We start from the raw sequence: 14841 nt of genomic DNA, 5'->3' as shown, positions 1-14841 counted from the left end.
CACACGGACTTGTTAATTGCCTTTGTCGATCCCTCAAAGGCATTTGACACTACTGTGGCAAGTCCTGAAGAGATTTGGGTGATAACCCAAGTTTCTCATCATCCTTGTGCAGTTTCATTCTGGGATGATGGCCCAAGTGGTAGTAGGAAGACACAGCACAGAGCCCTTTGGTGTAAAAACTGGAGTGCGGCAAGGTTGTGTGCTGGCTCCAGTTCTCTTTAACATCTTCCTCGTCTGCTACGCAGGAGGATAGAGCAGCAGGCTGGAGTTACCATAGACTTCAGGCACGATGGTGAACTGTTTAACATCAGGAGGCTACAGGCAACTAATAAGCTGACCTCGGAGACCATCATTGAGCTACAATACGCCGATGACTGTGCCCTGGTTGCTTACACACCAGAGGCTCGGCAAAACATCTTCTCGGCAGCCGTAACTGAAGATACCAGAATCGGGCTGACGATCAACACCCAGAAGACAGAGGTACTCTGTCAGTCCAGTGCTGACCTCTTACAAAATCCAACAATAACTTTCACAGCAGCAGGGCAACAACTGCTCACGGTGCCCACCTTCAAATACCTGGGGAGCATAATGTCTGACACCTGCTCAATGGATGACGAGATCCAAAATTGCCTCAAGCAAGCATCAGCCTCTTTTGGTCGCCTAAGGAGAAGGGTTTTTCAGAACAGGAACCTCAAACTCCACACCAAAGTGCTGGTCTACAGAGTAGTATGCATCACTGCACTACTGTATGGATGTGAGGCATGGACTATTTACAGCCGCCATCTGAGAAGCCTCGAGGCCTTCCATGTGAGATGCCTCCAGAAGATCCTTGGCATCACATGGAAGGACAAAGCGCCGCACACAGAAGTGCTGGAGAGGACAAGCAGCCGTAGCGTGGAGTCAATCCTGGCCCAACGTCAACTCAGGTGGATGGGGAACGTCATCCGAATGCCCAGCCATAGACTACCACGCAGAATCCTCTCCGGTCAGTTACACCTGGGCCAACGCAGTGCTGGTGGGCAGCAGAAGCGGTTTAAAGATCAAATGAAGAGCACCCTGAAGAGATGCCAGATCAACCCCTCTTCACTGAAGGAACTCGCTTGCTGCCAAGACCTCTGGCGCTCCCACTCCTCACAGGGAGTGGATCACATGGAGGAACTGCGCACACAACATCGTGCAGCAAAGCGTGCGAAGAGGCACGCTCGCCAAGCCACCCCGGCTCCCCCCAGCACCTCCTTCACATGCCCGGTGTGTAACCGCACCTGTGGATCCAGGATCGGACTATTCAAACATCAGCAGACTCACAAATAAAAGAAGATGGTCATCATCGGATCGATGGACAACCACAAGCAAGCGTGTGTGTGTGTGTCTGTGTGTGTGTGTGTGTGCATGTGTGTGCATGCATGTGTGTGTGTGTGCGTGTGTGTGTGTGTGTGTGTGTGTGTGTGTGTAAACTAAAGTTAGGGACCTCTAAGTTTTTCCAACCAAACTCATTCTATTACCTGTGGCCGCCTTTGAGGCTGAGAACTTATTTCAGGTCTTTTGTTGTTTAAGGGTTCTTAAACTGTAAAGAGAAAATTTGGATCTGAGAACTGATTTCAGGTTTTTCGTTGTTTAAGCTTTCTTAAACCATAAAGAGAAAAACAATGTGGTGCCCCTAGTGGCGGTTGATTGATTGATTTCTGACGCATTAACCCAATAATTAATTATTTGACAACTAATTGATAATTAGTTAATTATTTAATTAGTTTCAATCTTAATTACCCCATATTTGTTACACAGTATATATCTATATTTTCCAATTTAAAGATTGGTGCAATTTGAAATATTACAATGACGCAGCCCTTAATATATTTGTTTGCTGTTGTGTTTAGAATGTTGAGGCAGGTTAAAATTTTGGCTGCTATTATGGTTTTAAGGTTATGCCATTATTGTTTCACCGTCAACAGCAATTTGATTAATATAATGTAAAACCATCACCAAATATCCTCATCTTTTCTTTTCAGACCAACTTCTGAAATAATTATTTTGCACCTCTGTAAGTCCTGGGTTAAAGTTAAAGTTAAAGTACCAATGATCATCACACACACAGCTGGGTGTGGTGAAATTTGTCCTCTGCATTTAAGCCATCCCCGTGTGATTTTGATCCATCCCCTGAGGGAGAGGGGAGCAGTGAGCAGCAGCGGTGCCGCGCTCGGGAATCATTTGGTGATCTAACCCCCCTGTGTTGCCTTTAAGGCTGTAATTTCATCAATAAATAATTTCATATGGTTACAATGTTGTAAAAATGTTCTAATAAGTTAAGTAATCATTTCGATCTTGTAATAATAGATAATTCATAGTTTAAGTTGAAAAGTATTGTTGTGAAGCGCTACTTCCGGTTTCGCCGCGCTACTTCCGGTTTCGCTGAGCCGTCTCCAGGATGTTATCAAGTAGCCATGCTGTGGAATGCGGTCAGACTTACATCTGTTGCCATCTGCTGTGATTCATTAACAAGGCAATGCCGTAAGTCGTGTGTCGTTTTAATCTTAATGTTTACGCTGATATTTTGCTATTATTTTGTAAATTGTATTGGATGAGCGCACTTTATTTTCATGTTCTCATCAGCCATTGGCTGACACTATGTAACGTCTGTTGCAGTTTTCACCGCTCAGTAAAGAAAATTACAAGCTAGTACAGTCTCCTGGGTTCTTTGCTGGTGGTTTAACTACGCGTTTCCTCAAGACGCTACACCCCCAATTCGAACCCTTAATGCTGAGTGCCAAGCAGGGAGGCAATGGGTCCCATTGTCTTTGGTATGACCCGGCCGGGGTTTGAACCCACAACCTTCCAGTCTCAGGGAGGACACTCTACCACTCGGCCACTGAGCTGGGTCACCTGAGACTGCAGCCACCTCTGCCTCAGCACCGAGTGATGCAGCAAACTCATCCTGCCCCCTCTATTGCATCACAGCCTGGCAGTGCTAATGCAGTTGTCCCTTCCACTTCACAATGTACAAGCTCCACCAATAGTTCCTGTGTCTAATTTTGTACATGCTCCCCTGTTTATCCATCCATCCATTTTCTGTACCACTTGTCACCGCGGGCGTGCTGGAGCCTATCCCAGCAGTCATCGAGCAGTAGGCGCGGGACACCCTGAACCGATTGCCAGCACACAGAGAAAAAAACAACCATCCGCACTCGCACTTACACCTACGGGCAATTTGAAGTGCTCAATCAGCCTACCATGCATGATTTCGGGCGGTGGGAGGAAGACGGAGTGCCCGGAGAAAACCCACGCAGGCACGGGGAGACCATGCAAACTCTACACAGGGAGGGCCGGAAGTGGAATCGAACCTACACCCTCTGAACTGTGAGGCGGACGTGCTAACCAGTGCATAACCGGGCGGCGCCCCCCTGTTTATTCTAGTAAAATTACTACATTATGTATATTGCACATAAATTCCAAAGACGTGAATATGTTGTGGTTGGTTGCACGGGGTGGGGTTACTACCGGAAATCCTTCCGAAGGTGCCACGTTAATTAGGAATAGCACTGGGTGCCGTTGACAAGTATACTTCCCGGTATACTACATCTTTGATCTGTGCTGTTCGTGCTGAAGTTTTTTTCTAGACTCAAATTACCCTTCATGAGTAATTTGAGCCCCAACTTTTTCCTCCCTCCTCCCTTGTGTTCTCTTTCTAAGATCTCATAGCGCCATAATGGCGAATGCCGACACACCTGTCGGCACGGTCTCCCCTTGTTGGTCACTTTTACGTTTCTTGTGCGAATGTTAAGTACGTCTCGTTGCCTGGAAACAGGTAACAACATTATAGGTGATTGATTAATTAGTTGATTGATTGATTGATTGATTGATTGATTGATTGATTGATTGATTGATTGATTGATTGATTGATTGATTGATTGATGAATTGATTGATTGATTGATTAAACTCCCAGCAGCAGACGGTATAGGAATCATTTATTTTAAAAAAAGACAGCTCTGTTTGCTCAGTGCAATTGATGCAACTACCCACCAGACTCAATCGCTGGCACAGCAATGAGTCGGGATTTCCAGGCTACATTTTACACTGTATTTATTCACAAAAGATGAAAGGTTCATGATAAGCAATTGAATTCCATGATTGTGGAGCAAAGAACTACAATGGGATGTGGCTCTTTGCGGTACACAGTAAAAAAATATGGCTCTTAGTCTCTGACTGGTTGGCCACCCCTGGGCTAGACTATTTATATATAAGTTCAACCTGCCGCGAGAGCTTCTGAAGACCTTCCACACTGCCATCATCCAGTCTGTCCTCTGCACCTCCATCACTGTCTGGTTTGGATCGGCCTCCAAACAAGACAAGCACAGACTGCAACGGACAATCAGGACTGCAGAAAAGATCATTGGAATCAACCTCCCATCTATCCAAGACTTGTACCTGTCCAGGACCAGGAAACGTGCAAGGAACATCTCTACAGACCCTTCTCACCCAGGTTGCAGTCTGTTTGAACTACTCCCCTCCGGACGGCGTTATAGAGCTCGGTACGCCAAAACCAGCAGACACAGAGACAGCTTCTTCCCCCAGGCTGTTGCTCTGATGAACTCACACCACTCTTAGAGTCTCAGAGTCATTACTGTGCAATAACATCCTGCTCTCCACACCTTTTTGAATTTGTCTACACTGTTTGTACTATGTGTCCTCTCTGCATCCATTGCAGCCTGGTCATCCTGGAAGAGGGACCTTCCCATCTGTGGTCTCTTCTCAAGGTTTCTCATTTCCCCTAGCTGGAGTTTTGAGTTTTTCCTTGCCCTTATGGGAGTTTAAGATCAGGGGATGTTTGAGAATATTTGCCATTTTTCACATGTCCTGAGTGTTGTTAGTCACCTAAATGTTGAACAGAGGGTGTGATTTACCGAAGTCAAATTCCTTGTTTGGCACGCTCAAACATGGCGAATAAAAACTCTTGAATCTTGAATATGCTGCTGAGAGGACCTTGGTATTGTGATTTCTCCAAGTTGAGTAAGAAAGAAAGTAGGACTGCAGACTTGTTGAAATTAAGCATCTTGCTGAAGCTAGCATAAAAGTTCAAGTTAATGTTTGATCAAATTCCAAGTGATGCACTTGGTTTCATGGCAGCCAGGCAGCCTTTTCACCTTGGACATTGAGCGGCTGTTGCGATGGAAGAAATTTGGGCTCACTGTCCACCTTACCTTCTAACAGTTCAGCAGCAGGTCATCCCATGAACGGCCACCATTCACTTCGACCGGTTCTTTTGTGAAGTGGAGCTTCACAATGTCCAGGCAGGAAATGTAGAAATGTGGAAAATTTACAATCTACATAATTTTGTCACTATAGTGAGACCTCTACTAACAAACTTAATTCGTTCCGTTCATAGGTAGGAACATCTTCCCATCAGAAGGAATGTAAAATGTAAAATTTTTGTTTAAGTGCTGTTGGATTTGGTCCACAGTTTGGGAAGCGCGCTATCCGCGTCTCACGGCAAAAGCCATAGCCAATCAACTGTTATCCAATTTACTCACTGCGTGCTCGTTTTATTTCTTCAGTTTTAGGAAAAGGCTAAGACACCGAAAAAAAATTTAGACTTACACAGGTTGGTTGAGTTCAATCACAATTCTTGTTAAGAAAGCTCTGTTTTCAGGAAAAATACAATACAGCGCTGGGCCTTTCGTGCGACCATGCTCAAGAGCAGAAAGTCTCCATTCAGAAAAGGCAACGTTCAAGGTTCTTTGGTCAGCTTATATTCAGTTGCACATACCAGTGTGAGTGGCAAGTTCGCAGGAGAGTATGATTCCACGGGAGTGGGTGCTGGTTCGGTGAGAGCTGGTTCCGTGGGGGTGGGTGCTGATTATGGGCGATTCAGTGTGTGTGGGGGCTGTTGTTTTCCATCCCGTCTTTCGGCCTTGGCGATCACCTTTGGCCGGGTTCTTGGTTGTTTTCCTCCTGCCGCTCTCCCTCTGGCACCTCTACCGGTTTTATCTCCAAGTGTCCTTCCTGTAAACCATTCTTGCACATACATCCACTTCACCCACTGCCGCACACCGTCCATTCATCATCTTTTCAATTTTGTCATTTTGTACGGAATTATGTGAACTTTTGGGTGTGTTATCATCAATTTGTTAATGTTCCCTGGCTATGCAAAGTTCTTACCATTTTCTGATCATTTTGTTTGTTTGTTCTTTTGACACTCCAAGTACTCGCTTACTTCATCACATTCTTAGTTTAATCATGCTTCCAACCATATCTTTTCATTGTTAGGCAAAACATTTCCTTCTGTCCAGAACGTTCAGTAGTAATCCAAAGCTGGCGTCTAGCATTAGGCAACATATGACGTCACATCTAGCATTAATCAAAACATAAGATATAATCAAGTACTGATCATTTTTAGACAACTTTAGCAGTGTCTGTGATTTAGAAAAACATCAGGCATGCATTAAACAGTTCCTTAAGGGTCATTAAGCTATTCAGTCAATAAATCAAAAAAGATTTGTTATTTCAAAGTGCACAGAAATACATATCAGATCAAGTTATAAAAACTTTTGTCATTACCACCTATCAAAAATGTCTAGTTATGTCTCCTTTATTGATTTGGTGTGTAGGTAAAATTATTTGCTTAAAATGTTTCTTTTATTGATTTGATATGTGAATATACTTGTCTGCTTATGTACTTTATTCAATGAGGTTTGAGCATATCTGTTTTTGTAGCTAGGCAAGACATTTTGTATTTCAACCCCATTTCTTCAGTGCTTTACCTTGAAAGACGAGTAGATGGAGGGTGTGAGGGGGGAGTAGGAGAATTATGTACTGTGCTTAATTTCTACATTCGCTACACCCTCTCCTGACTACCCTCACCGCTTTTTGTGCTAGCTTTTTCAGGAGTGAAGGCGGAAAAAACAACGTGCTTAATTTCTACATTTGCTACACCCTCTCCTGACTACCCTCACCGCTTTTTGCACTAGCTTTCTTAGGAGTGAAGGCGGAAAACAAAAACTTGCTTAATTTCTACATTCGTTACATCCTCTCCTGATTACCCTCACCGCTTTTTGCACTGGCTTTCTTAGAGTGAAGTCGAAAAAATCCACTCTTTTTGAATGACCAATCGACAAATGAATTCTTATTGATTTTCGAGGTGCTTGTTGGGTGGGTGCAGGAATTAACACACGCACTCGTCTATTGCGCCAGTGACACAAGTATTTATTCCTACCAAAATGGTCTAGTTACAGCAAGTCAATTTTCTAAGCAGAGCTACGGGTCACATCTGTCCCTAACCGCAACGGTAGTGATACAGAGTGACAAAAGAATGCATTTCTCTGACACAGTCTTTCTAGAGCAGTGGTCCCCAACCACCGGGCTGTGGACCGGTACCAGTCCATGGGTCACTTGGTACCGGGCCGCCAAGCCGCAGAGGAAAACAAAAACTTTTTTTTTTTTTTATCGACGATCAATTAATTCAGATCCGGTCACGTGACATGTTTACCCAGTCGAGCCCGCAAAGCTAGCAAAAATGAGTAAGAATTTATTTTGAAAAATATAAAAAAACTGGCGATTCTCTCCCAATTACATCCATCGGTTCAGGTCAAGACCCTTGTCTCGGTCACGTGACATGTCACCTCAGTCGAGCCCGCGAAGCAAGCAAAAATTAGCAAGAAACCGAGATGTTTGGAAAGCTACTTCGGAAAGGGAAAAAAGCCCAATGAGGAGACAGAAGAAGAAGAGGCTTCGACTTCTAAGAAAAGGAAAGCTGCATTTAAAAGAAAATTTCTGGAGTCCTACTTAAAATATGGATTTATCGCCACAGGTAACTCTGACGCGCCAAGACCACTCTGCATAATATGTGGCGACAGGCTAGCTAACGAGGCAATGAAGCCTTCAAAACTGCTTCGGCACATGGAGACCAAGCATCCTGCATTAAAAGACAAACATTGTCATTGTCTCTGATTACGCCTAGATGGGATCATTTCTGAGAAACAAGCTCAGTGCTCCCACTAATTCAACGTAACGGTGAGTTTTATTTTTGTCATTTATACTTGTTTTTATGCCAGTCGTATCATTTTATTTCATCGTATTTATATATTTATTATAAATGTGTTATTTATTTATATAAATGTATTATTTATTTATATAAAGGCCGGTCCGCGAAAATATTTCTGACACGTAACCGGTCCGTGGTGCAAAAAAGTTTGGGGACCACTGTTCTAGAGTACATTTCAACAAAAGGGCGTGCCTTGCTATTTGTTTGTGTGTGTTCTTGGTTGTTGGCAGCCATGGAGATAATTGTGTGTGAGGCTGATCAAATTGATCCTGCTGTGTCGGTAATTCAGGAATGCTTGTGTCCTCCCATCTTGAGGCTGAAGTTTCACAGACGAGGATAATTGGTGCGTGTTTTGATGTCCTTCAACTGGACTGCCAACAAAGAACTTGTCTTGTCCTCCCCGTGCGATTGATGTCTAGGACCTCCTCTCCTCTGCCATGGGTTTTTTTCGCCGCAGACTCCACCTGAGGTCACTCTAGCCCAGACATGGGCAAACTACGGCCCGCGGGCCACATCCGGCCCACGGGGCCGTTTAATCCGGCCCGCCAAACCGGAATAAATTGTATTATTAATTTTTTTGGGGTCATTTTCCCTGCAATTACTATGTTTCCCCAGTAGATGGGGAAGCGCCCGCCCGCGCATTAATCCCGGGAGCCGTGTCAGAAAGCTCGGTGCACACTCACAAGTGCGTGTGCGTACTCAGTAGTACGTAGTAATTTCATCTATCAGTGCCGAATTTCGAGTGTAGGCTGTGACGTCAATATTCTCGTAATTCGCGCGCTGAGTTTTCAGATACAGTGTTACGCTAATGCCACCCACAAACCTTCCCCTGGAATCCTTCCATTAAAATGAGTGGCCCGAAGAAAAGAAAGGTGGACACTGAGTGCCGAATGTTAAAAAAGAGTGGACAATTTGGCTCGACCTACGAGTGTGAGAAGACGTTCAGCCACATGAGCGTCAACAAAGCCTGTCACAGATCTAGGTTAACGGACCGACACCTCGGCTCTATCCTAAGAATTACCACAACAAATTTTACTCCAGACTATGATGCACTAGCAAAAAAGGGAAACCAACAATACTATTGATTTCTTTATTACTTTATTTAGATGTATTCTTTTACTGATTCTTCAAGATGATGTATTTGGTCAGAATGTTTGCCGTTGGATGTGATTTCGCCTCATTAGATAAACATATTTCATAAATCTGACCTGCAGGCGCTGAAGTGATGGAAAATGTTATTCATCATAACAGTGTCGTATTTAATAAGAATCACTGATAGTAGTTTTTTGGTGAAATATTTTTTTAATGCTGTTAATAAATGCATTTGTTTTCAAAAAGCTTTTTTTAATATCCATGCTTTAGTATCTACTAAAAGTAAAAACCTTTTATGCAATGACCTTTACATGTCATTTATATTACTTCACACAAACACTACATCCATCTGCTCCTGGTTCGGCCCCCCGGTCAAAATTTAGAACCCAATTCGGCCCGCAAGTCAAAAAGTTTGCCCACCCCTGCTCGAGCCCATACATGGGCAAACTACGGCCCGCGGGCCACATCCGGCCCACGGGGCCGTTTAATCTGGCCTGCCAAACCTGAATAAATTGTATTATTAAACTTTTTTGGGGGTCATTTTCCCTGCAATGACTGTTTCCCCTGTAGATGGGGAAGCGCCAACCCACGCATTTACACCCGGAAGCCGTGTCAGAAAGCTCGGTGCACACTCACAAGTGCGTGTATGTACTCAGTAGTACGGAACCGGCGCACTCCACGCTCTATCAGTGCCGAATTTCGAGTATGGACTGTGACGTCAGCATTCTTGTAATTTGCGCGCTGAGCTTTCAGATACAGTTATACGCTAAAGCCACCCACAAACCTTCTAGTGTTAAAATGAGTGGCCCGAGGAAAAGAAAGGTGGACACTGAGTGCCGAGTGTTAAAAAAGAATGGACAATTTGGCTTGACCTACGTGGGTGAGCAGACGTTCAGCCACATGAACGTCAACAAAGCCCGTCACAGATCTAGGTTATCGGACCGACACCTCGGCTCTATCCTAAGAATTACTAGAACAAATTTTACTCCAGACTATGATGCACTAGCAAAAAAAAGGGAGACCAACAATGCTCTTCCCACTGAAAATGAACGGGAGTTTCTCTAGTTTGATGTAAAAAAAAAGAATGCATTTTGAAAATAATTTGTACAAATAGCAGGGATTGAAACTAGCGACCATTTTCATTTTCAAACAATGCAGGATCTGTTTGCGACTAATCTTAACTTTTAAAGTTCTTAAGGTCACTAGATTCAAGATTCAAGAATTTTTATTGGCCATGTTTGAGCATGCCAAACAAGGAATTCGACTTCGGTACATCTCAGCCTCTGTTCAACACTCAGGACATGTGCGAAAATTGACAAATATTCTCGAACATCCCCTGATCTTAAACTCCCAGGAGGCCAAGGAAAAACTCAAAACTCCTACTAGGGGAAATGAGAAACCTTGAGAGGAGACCACAGATGGCAGGATCCCTCTTCTAGGATGACAAGGCTGCAATGGATGCAGAGTGGACACATAGTACACATAATACAGACAATTCAAAATAAAGCGTCGAGAGCAGGATGTTACTGCACAGCAATGACTCTGAGACTCTAAGAGTGGTGTGAGTTCATCAGAGCAACAGCCTGGGGGAAGAAGCTGTCTCTGTGTCTGCTGGTTTTGGCGTACAGAACTCTGTAACACTGTCCGGAGGGGAGTAGTTCGAACAGACTGCAACCTGGGTGAGAAGGGTCTGTAGAGATGTTACTTGCACGTTTCCTGGTCCTGGACAGGTACAAGTCCTGGATAGATGGGAGGTTGATTCCAATTATCTTTTCTGCAGTCCTGATTGTCCATTGCAGTCTGTGCTTGTCTTGTTTGGAGGCCGATCCAAACAAGACAGTGATGGAGGTGCAGAAGATAGACTGGATGATGGCAGTGTAGAAGGTCTTCAGCAGTTCCCGTGGCAGGTTGAACTTACTGAGCTATCTCAGAAAGTACAGCCTCTGCTGGGCCTTCTTCCGGACAGTCTATGTGGCTGGTCCATTTCAGGTCCCGAGGGACTGTGGATCCCAGGAACTTGAAGGTGTCTGTGGAGAGATTAGTATTATTGCGGATAGTGAGCGGTGAAAGTGGTGAAGGGTCTCGCCTGAAGTCCACTGTCATCCCTACGGCCTTGAGCGGGTTCAGCTTCAGGTGGTTTTGGCTGCACCAGTGGACCAGCCGCTCCACCTCCTGTCTGTACGCAGTCTCGTCACCGTCCCGTCACCGGTGTTTGTGAGTTAAAGCTCTGCTCTGGTTTTCAGGTATCTGTCACCGTGTTGCCGTTTTGATTTCTTTATTACTTTATTTAGATGTATTCTTTCACTGATTCTTCTAGATGATGTATTTGGTCAGAATGTTTGCCGTTTGATGTGATTTCGCCTCATTAGATAAACATCTTTCATAAATCTGACCTGCAGGCGCTGAAGTGATGGAAACTGTTATTCATAATAACAGTGTCTTATTTAATGAGAATCACTGATAATAGTTTTTTGGTGAAATATATTTTTTTAATGCTGTTAATAATTTCATTTGTTTTCAAAAAGCTTTTTTATATTATCCATGCTTTACTACCTACTAAAGGCCCAAACTTTTTATGCAATGACCTTTACGTGTCGTTTATATTACTTCACACAAACACTACATCCATCTGCTCCTGGTTCGGCCCCCCGGTCAAAATTTAGAACCCAATTCGGCCCGCGAGTCAAAACGTTTGCCCACACCTACTCTAGCCTCTCCAGACCTTCTAACTGAATGAACAATAATTATTGTAAACAGCACTACAGTTAACTTGTGGTAAGCTTAAATGTAAATCCCTTGAATGTAAATCCCTACAGGAGACATGATTGACTACAAAATCGCCGACCGAACTAGTCAATATGCTAGTTGTACTATGTTCATTTTGTTTTCACTTGTCAATTATTTTACTGGTTCTTTTATCACAAACAAGGTACTGATGTTGAATTACATGTTTCGGCTTGTACTTCCGCCTTCATCAGAGTGTCACTGGTGTGGTTGTGACGCGTCTTTATCAGATTCAAGATTCAAGATTCAAGAGTTTTTATTCGCCATGTTTGAGCGTGCCAAACAAAGAATTTGACTTCGGTAAAACACACCCTCTGTTCAACATATAGGTGACTAACAACACTCAGGACATGTGAATAATGGCAAAAAAACTGTAGACAAATTCAAAAGGTGTGAAGAGCAGGATGTTATTGCACAGTAATGCCTCTGAGACTCTGAGTGGTGTGAGTTCATCAGAGCAACAGCCTGGGGGAAGAAGCTGTCTCGGTGTCTGCTGGGTTTGGCGTACCGAGCTCTATAACGCCGTCCGGAGGGGAGTAGTTCAAACAGACTGCAACCTGGGTGAGAAGGGTCTGTAGAGATGTTCCTTGCACCTTTCCTGGTCCTGGACAGGTACAAGTCTTGGATAGATGGGAGGTTGATTCCAATGATCTTTTCTGCAGTCCTGATTGTCCGTTGCAGTCTGTGCTTGTCTTGTTTGGAGGCTGATCCAAACCAGACAGTGATGGAGGTGCAGAGGACAGACTGGATGATGGCAGTGTAGAAGGTCTTCAGAAGCTCTCGCGGCAGGTTGAACTTCTTGAGCTGCCTCAGGAAGTACAGCCTCTGCTGGGCCTTCTTCCGGACAGAGTCTATGTGGCCGGTCCATTTCAGGTCCCGAGAGATTGTGGTTCCCAGGAACTTGAAGGTGTCTGTGGAGAGAATAGTATTACTGCGGATAGTGAGGGGTAAAAGTGGTGAAGGGTCTCGCCTGAAATCCACTGTCATCTCCACGGTCTTGAGCGGGTTCAGCTCCAGATGGTTTTGGTTGCACCAGTGGACCAGCCGCTCCACCTCCTGTCTGTACGCAGTCTCATCACCGTCCTGGATCAGTCCGATGAGAGTGGTGTCGTCTGCATACTTCAGGAGCTTCACAGGAGAGTCATCTGAGGAGAAATCATTGGTGTAGAGAGAGAAGAGCAGTGGGGAGAGGACGCACCCCTGAGGGGCTGCAGTATAGGTGGTCCGGGTGTCAGATGTGATGCCCCCCAGCCTCACACGCTGTCTCCTGTTGGTCAGGAAGCTGGTGATCCACTGACAGGTGGGGGCAGGCACCGCAAGCTGGATGAGCTTCTGTTGGAGGATGTCAGGAGCGATGGTGTTGAACGCCGAGCTGAAGTCCACGAACAGGATCCTGGCGTACGTTCCTGGGGTGTCCAGGTGGTGCAGGATGTAGTGCAGTCCCATGTTGACCGCATCATCCACTGACCTGTTTGCCCGGTAGGCAAACTGGAGGGGGTCAAGCAGGGGGCCCGTGACCTCCTTCAGGTGGTTCAGCACTAACCTCTCGAAAGATTTCATGACCACAGATGTCAGTGCGACGGGTCTATAGTCATTCAAACCTGTGATGGCGGGCTTCTTGGCCACTGGAACGATGGTGGAGCTCTTGAAGCACGAGGGCACCTCACACAGCTCCAGAGAACGGTTGAAGATCCGTGCAAAGGTGGGCGCCAGCTGTTCAGCGCAGACTTTCAAGCAGGAAGGTGACACGCCGTCTGGGCCCGGTGCCTTCCTGGTCTTTTGTCTCCGGAACATCTGGCGCACTTCCTCCTCGCGGACCTGGAGTGCGGGCGCGGCCTCTGCAAGAGAGAGAGTGGGTGACAACGATGATAGAGGTGTGGACAGAGCAGTTGTGGGGAGAGGTGAGTATGTAGATTGTGCTGCAGGAAGTCCCGTTGTGTGGGAGGACCGATCAAACCTGCAGTAGAACTTATTCAGCTGGTTAGCAAGCCTTGGGCTCTCCACAGGACGGGGGGTTCGTTTCTTGTAGCCTGTGATGCTCTGCAGACCTTTCCACACTGTTGAGGGATCAGGATTGGCAGAGAGGTGTCTCTTCAGGTTCTCCCCGTAACACCTCCTGGCTTTCCTGACCTCTCGGTTCAGTGTGTTTCTGGTCTGCCTGAACAGGTCGCGGTCGCCGCTCCTGTAGGCCTCCTCCTTGACTTTGCGCAGCCTCCTGAGGTTCGGTGTAAACCAAGGTTTGTCGTTGTTGTACGTGCAGAAGGTCTTAGTCTGCACACACAGATCCTCACAAAAACTGATGTATGATGTGACAGTGTCAGTGAGTTCATGCAAGTCTGAAGTTGCAGCTTCGAAAGCAGGCTTGGAGGTCCTGCCTTTGACTCCACTGTCCACTTCCTCACAGTCCTCACCACAGGCTTAGAAGTTTTTAGTTTCTGCCTGTAGGCCGGGATCAGATGAACTAGACAGTGGTCCGAGAGTCCTAAAGCTGCACGAGCCGCAGAGTGGTATGCATCCTTGATCACGGTGTAGCAGTGGTCCAGAGTCTGTGCCCCTCTGGTGGGACACGTTACGTGCTGTCTGTATCTGGGGAGTTCGTGTGCGAGGTTAGCCCTGTTCAGATCACCCAGAACAATGATTAGTGAGTTTGGTAGAAGTTTCTCCATGTCTGTTACCTGGTCAGCCAGCATCTGCGTGGCTTCACTCGCACGTGCGTGTGGTGGGATGTAAACAGCCGCCATGACGATCGAGGAGAACTCCCGTGGTGAATAGAACGGCCGGCAGTTTATGAAAAGTGTTTCTAGGAGAGGGCTGCAAAACTCTTTCAACACCGTGACATCAGTACACCAACGTTCATTAATGTAGAAACAGAGACCACCTCCCTTTGATTTTCCGGAGAGCTCCGCGCTGCGATCTGCTCGCGTTAGCCTGA

The 14841-nt window shown here is 45.6% G+C and overlaps 2 protein-coding genes and 1 long non-coding RNA gene across 5 annotated transcripts in view; all 3 read left to right on the top strand.

Moving 5' to 3' along the window:
- The window catches only part of tctn1 (tectonic family member 1), a 1200810-nt gene that overhangs the window by 825798 nt on the left and 360171 nt on the right, over window positions 1-14841 (top strand). The gene's annotated exons all lie outside the window — the stretch shown is intronic.
- Window positions 1-14841, top strand: part of LOC119129586 — a 539655-nt gene that overhangs the window by 481228 nt on the left and 43586 nt on the right. The gene's annotated exons all lie outside the window — the stretch shown is intronic.
- Window positions 1-14841, top strand: part of slc7a11 (solute carrier family 7 member 11) — a 232910-nt gene that overhangs the window by 192034 nt on the left and 26035 nt on the right. The gene's annotated exons all lie outside the window — the stretch shown is intronic.

The sequence above is a fragment of the Syngnathus acus genome, chromosome 10, assembly GCF_901709675.1.
Source record: "Syngnathus acus chromosome 10, fSynAcu1.2, whole genome shotgun sequence".
NCBI classification, from domain to species: domain Eukaryota; kingdom Metazoa; phylum Chordata; class Actinopteri; order Syngnathiformes; family Syngnathidae; genus Syngnathus; species Syngnathus acus.
Note: the sequence above shows the minus strand (reverse complement) of the source record. Positions and strands in the feature narration are given on the sequence as shown.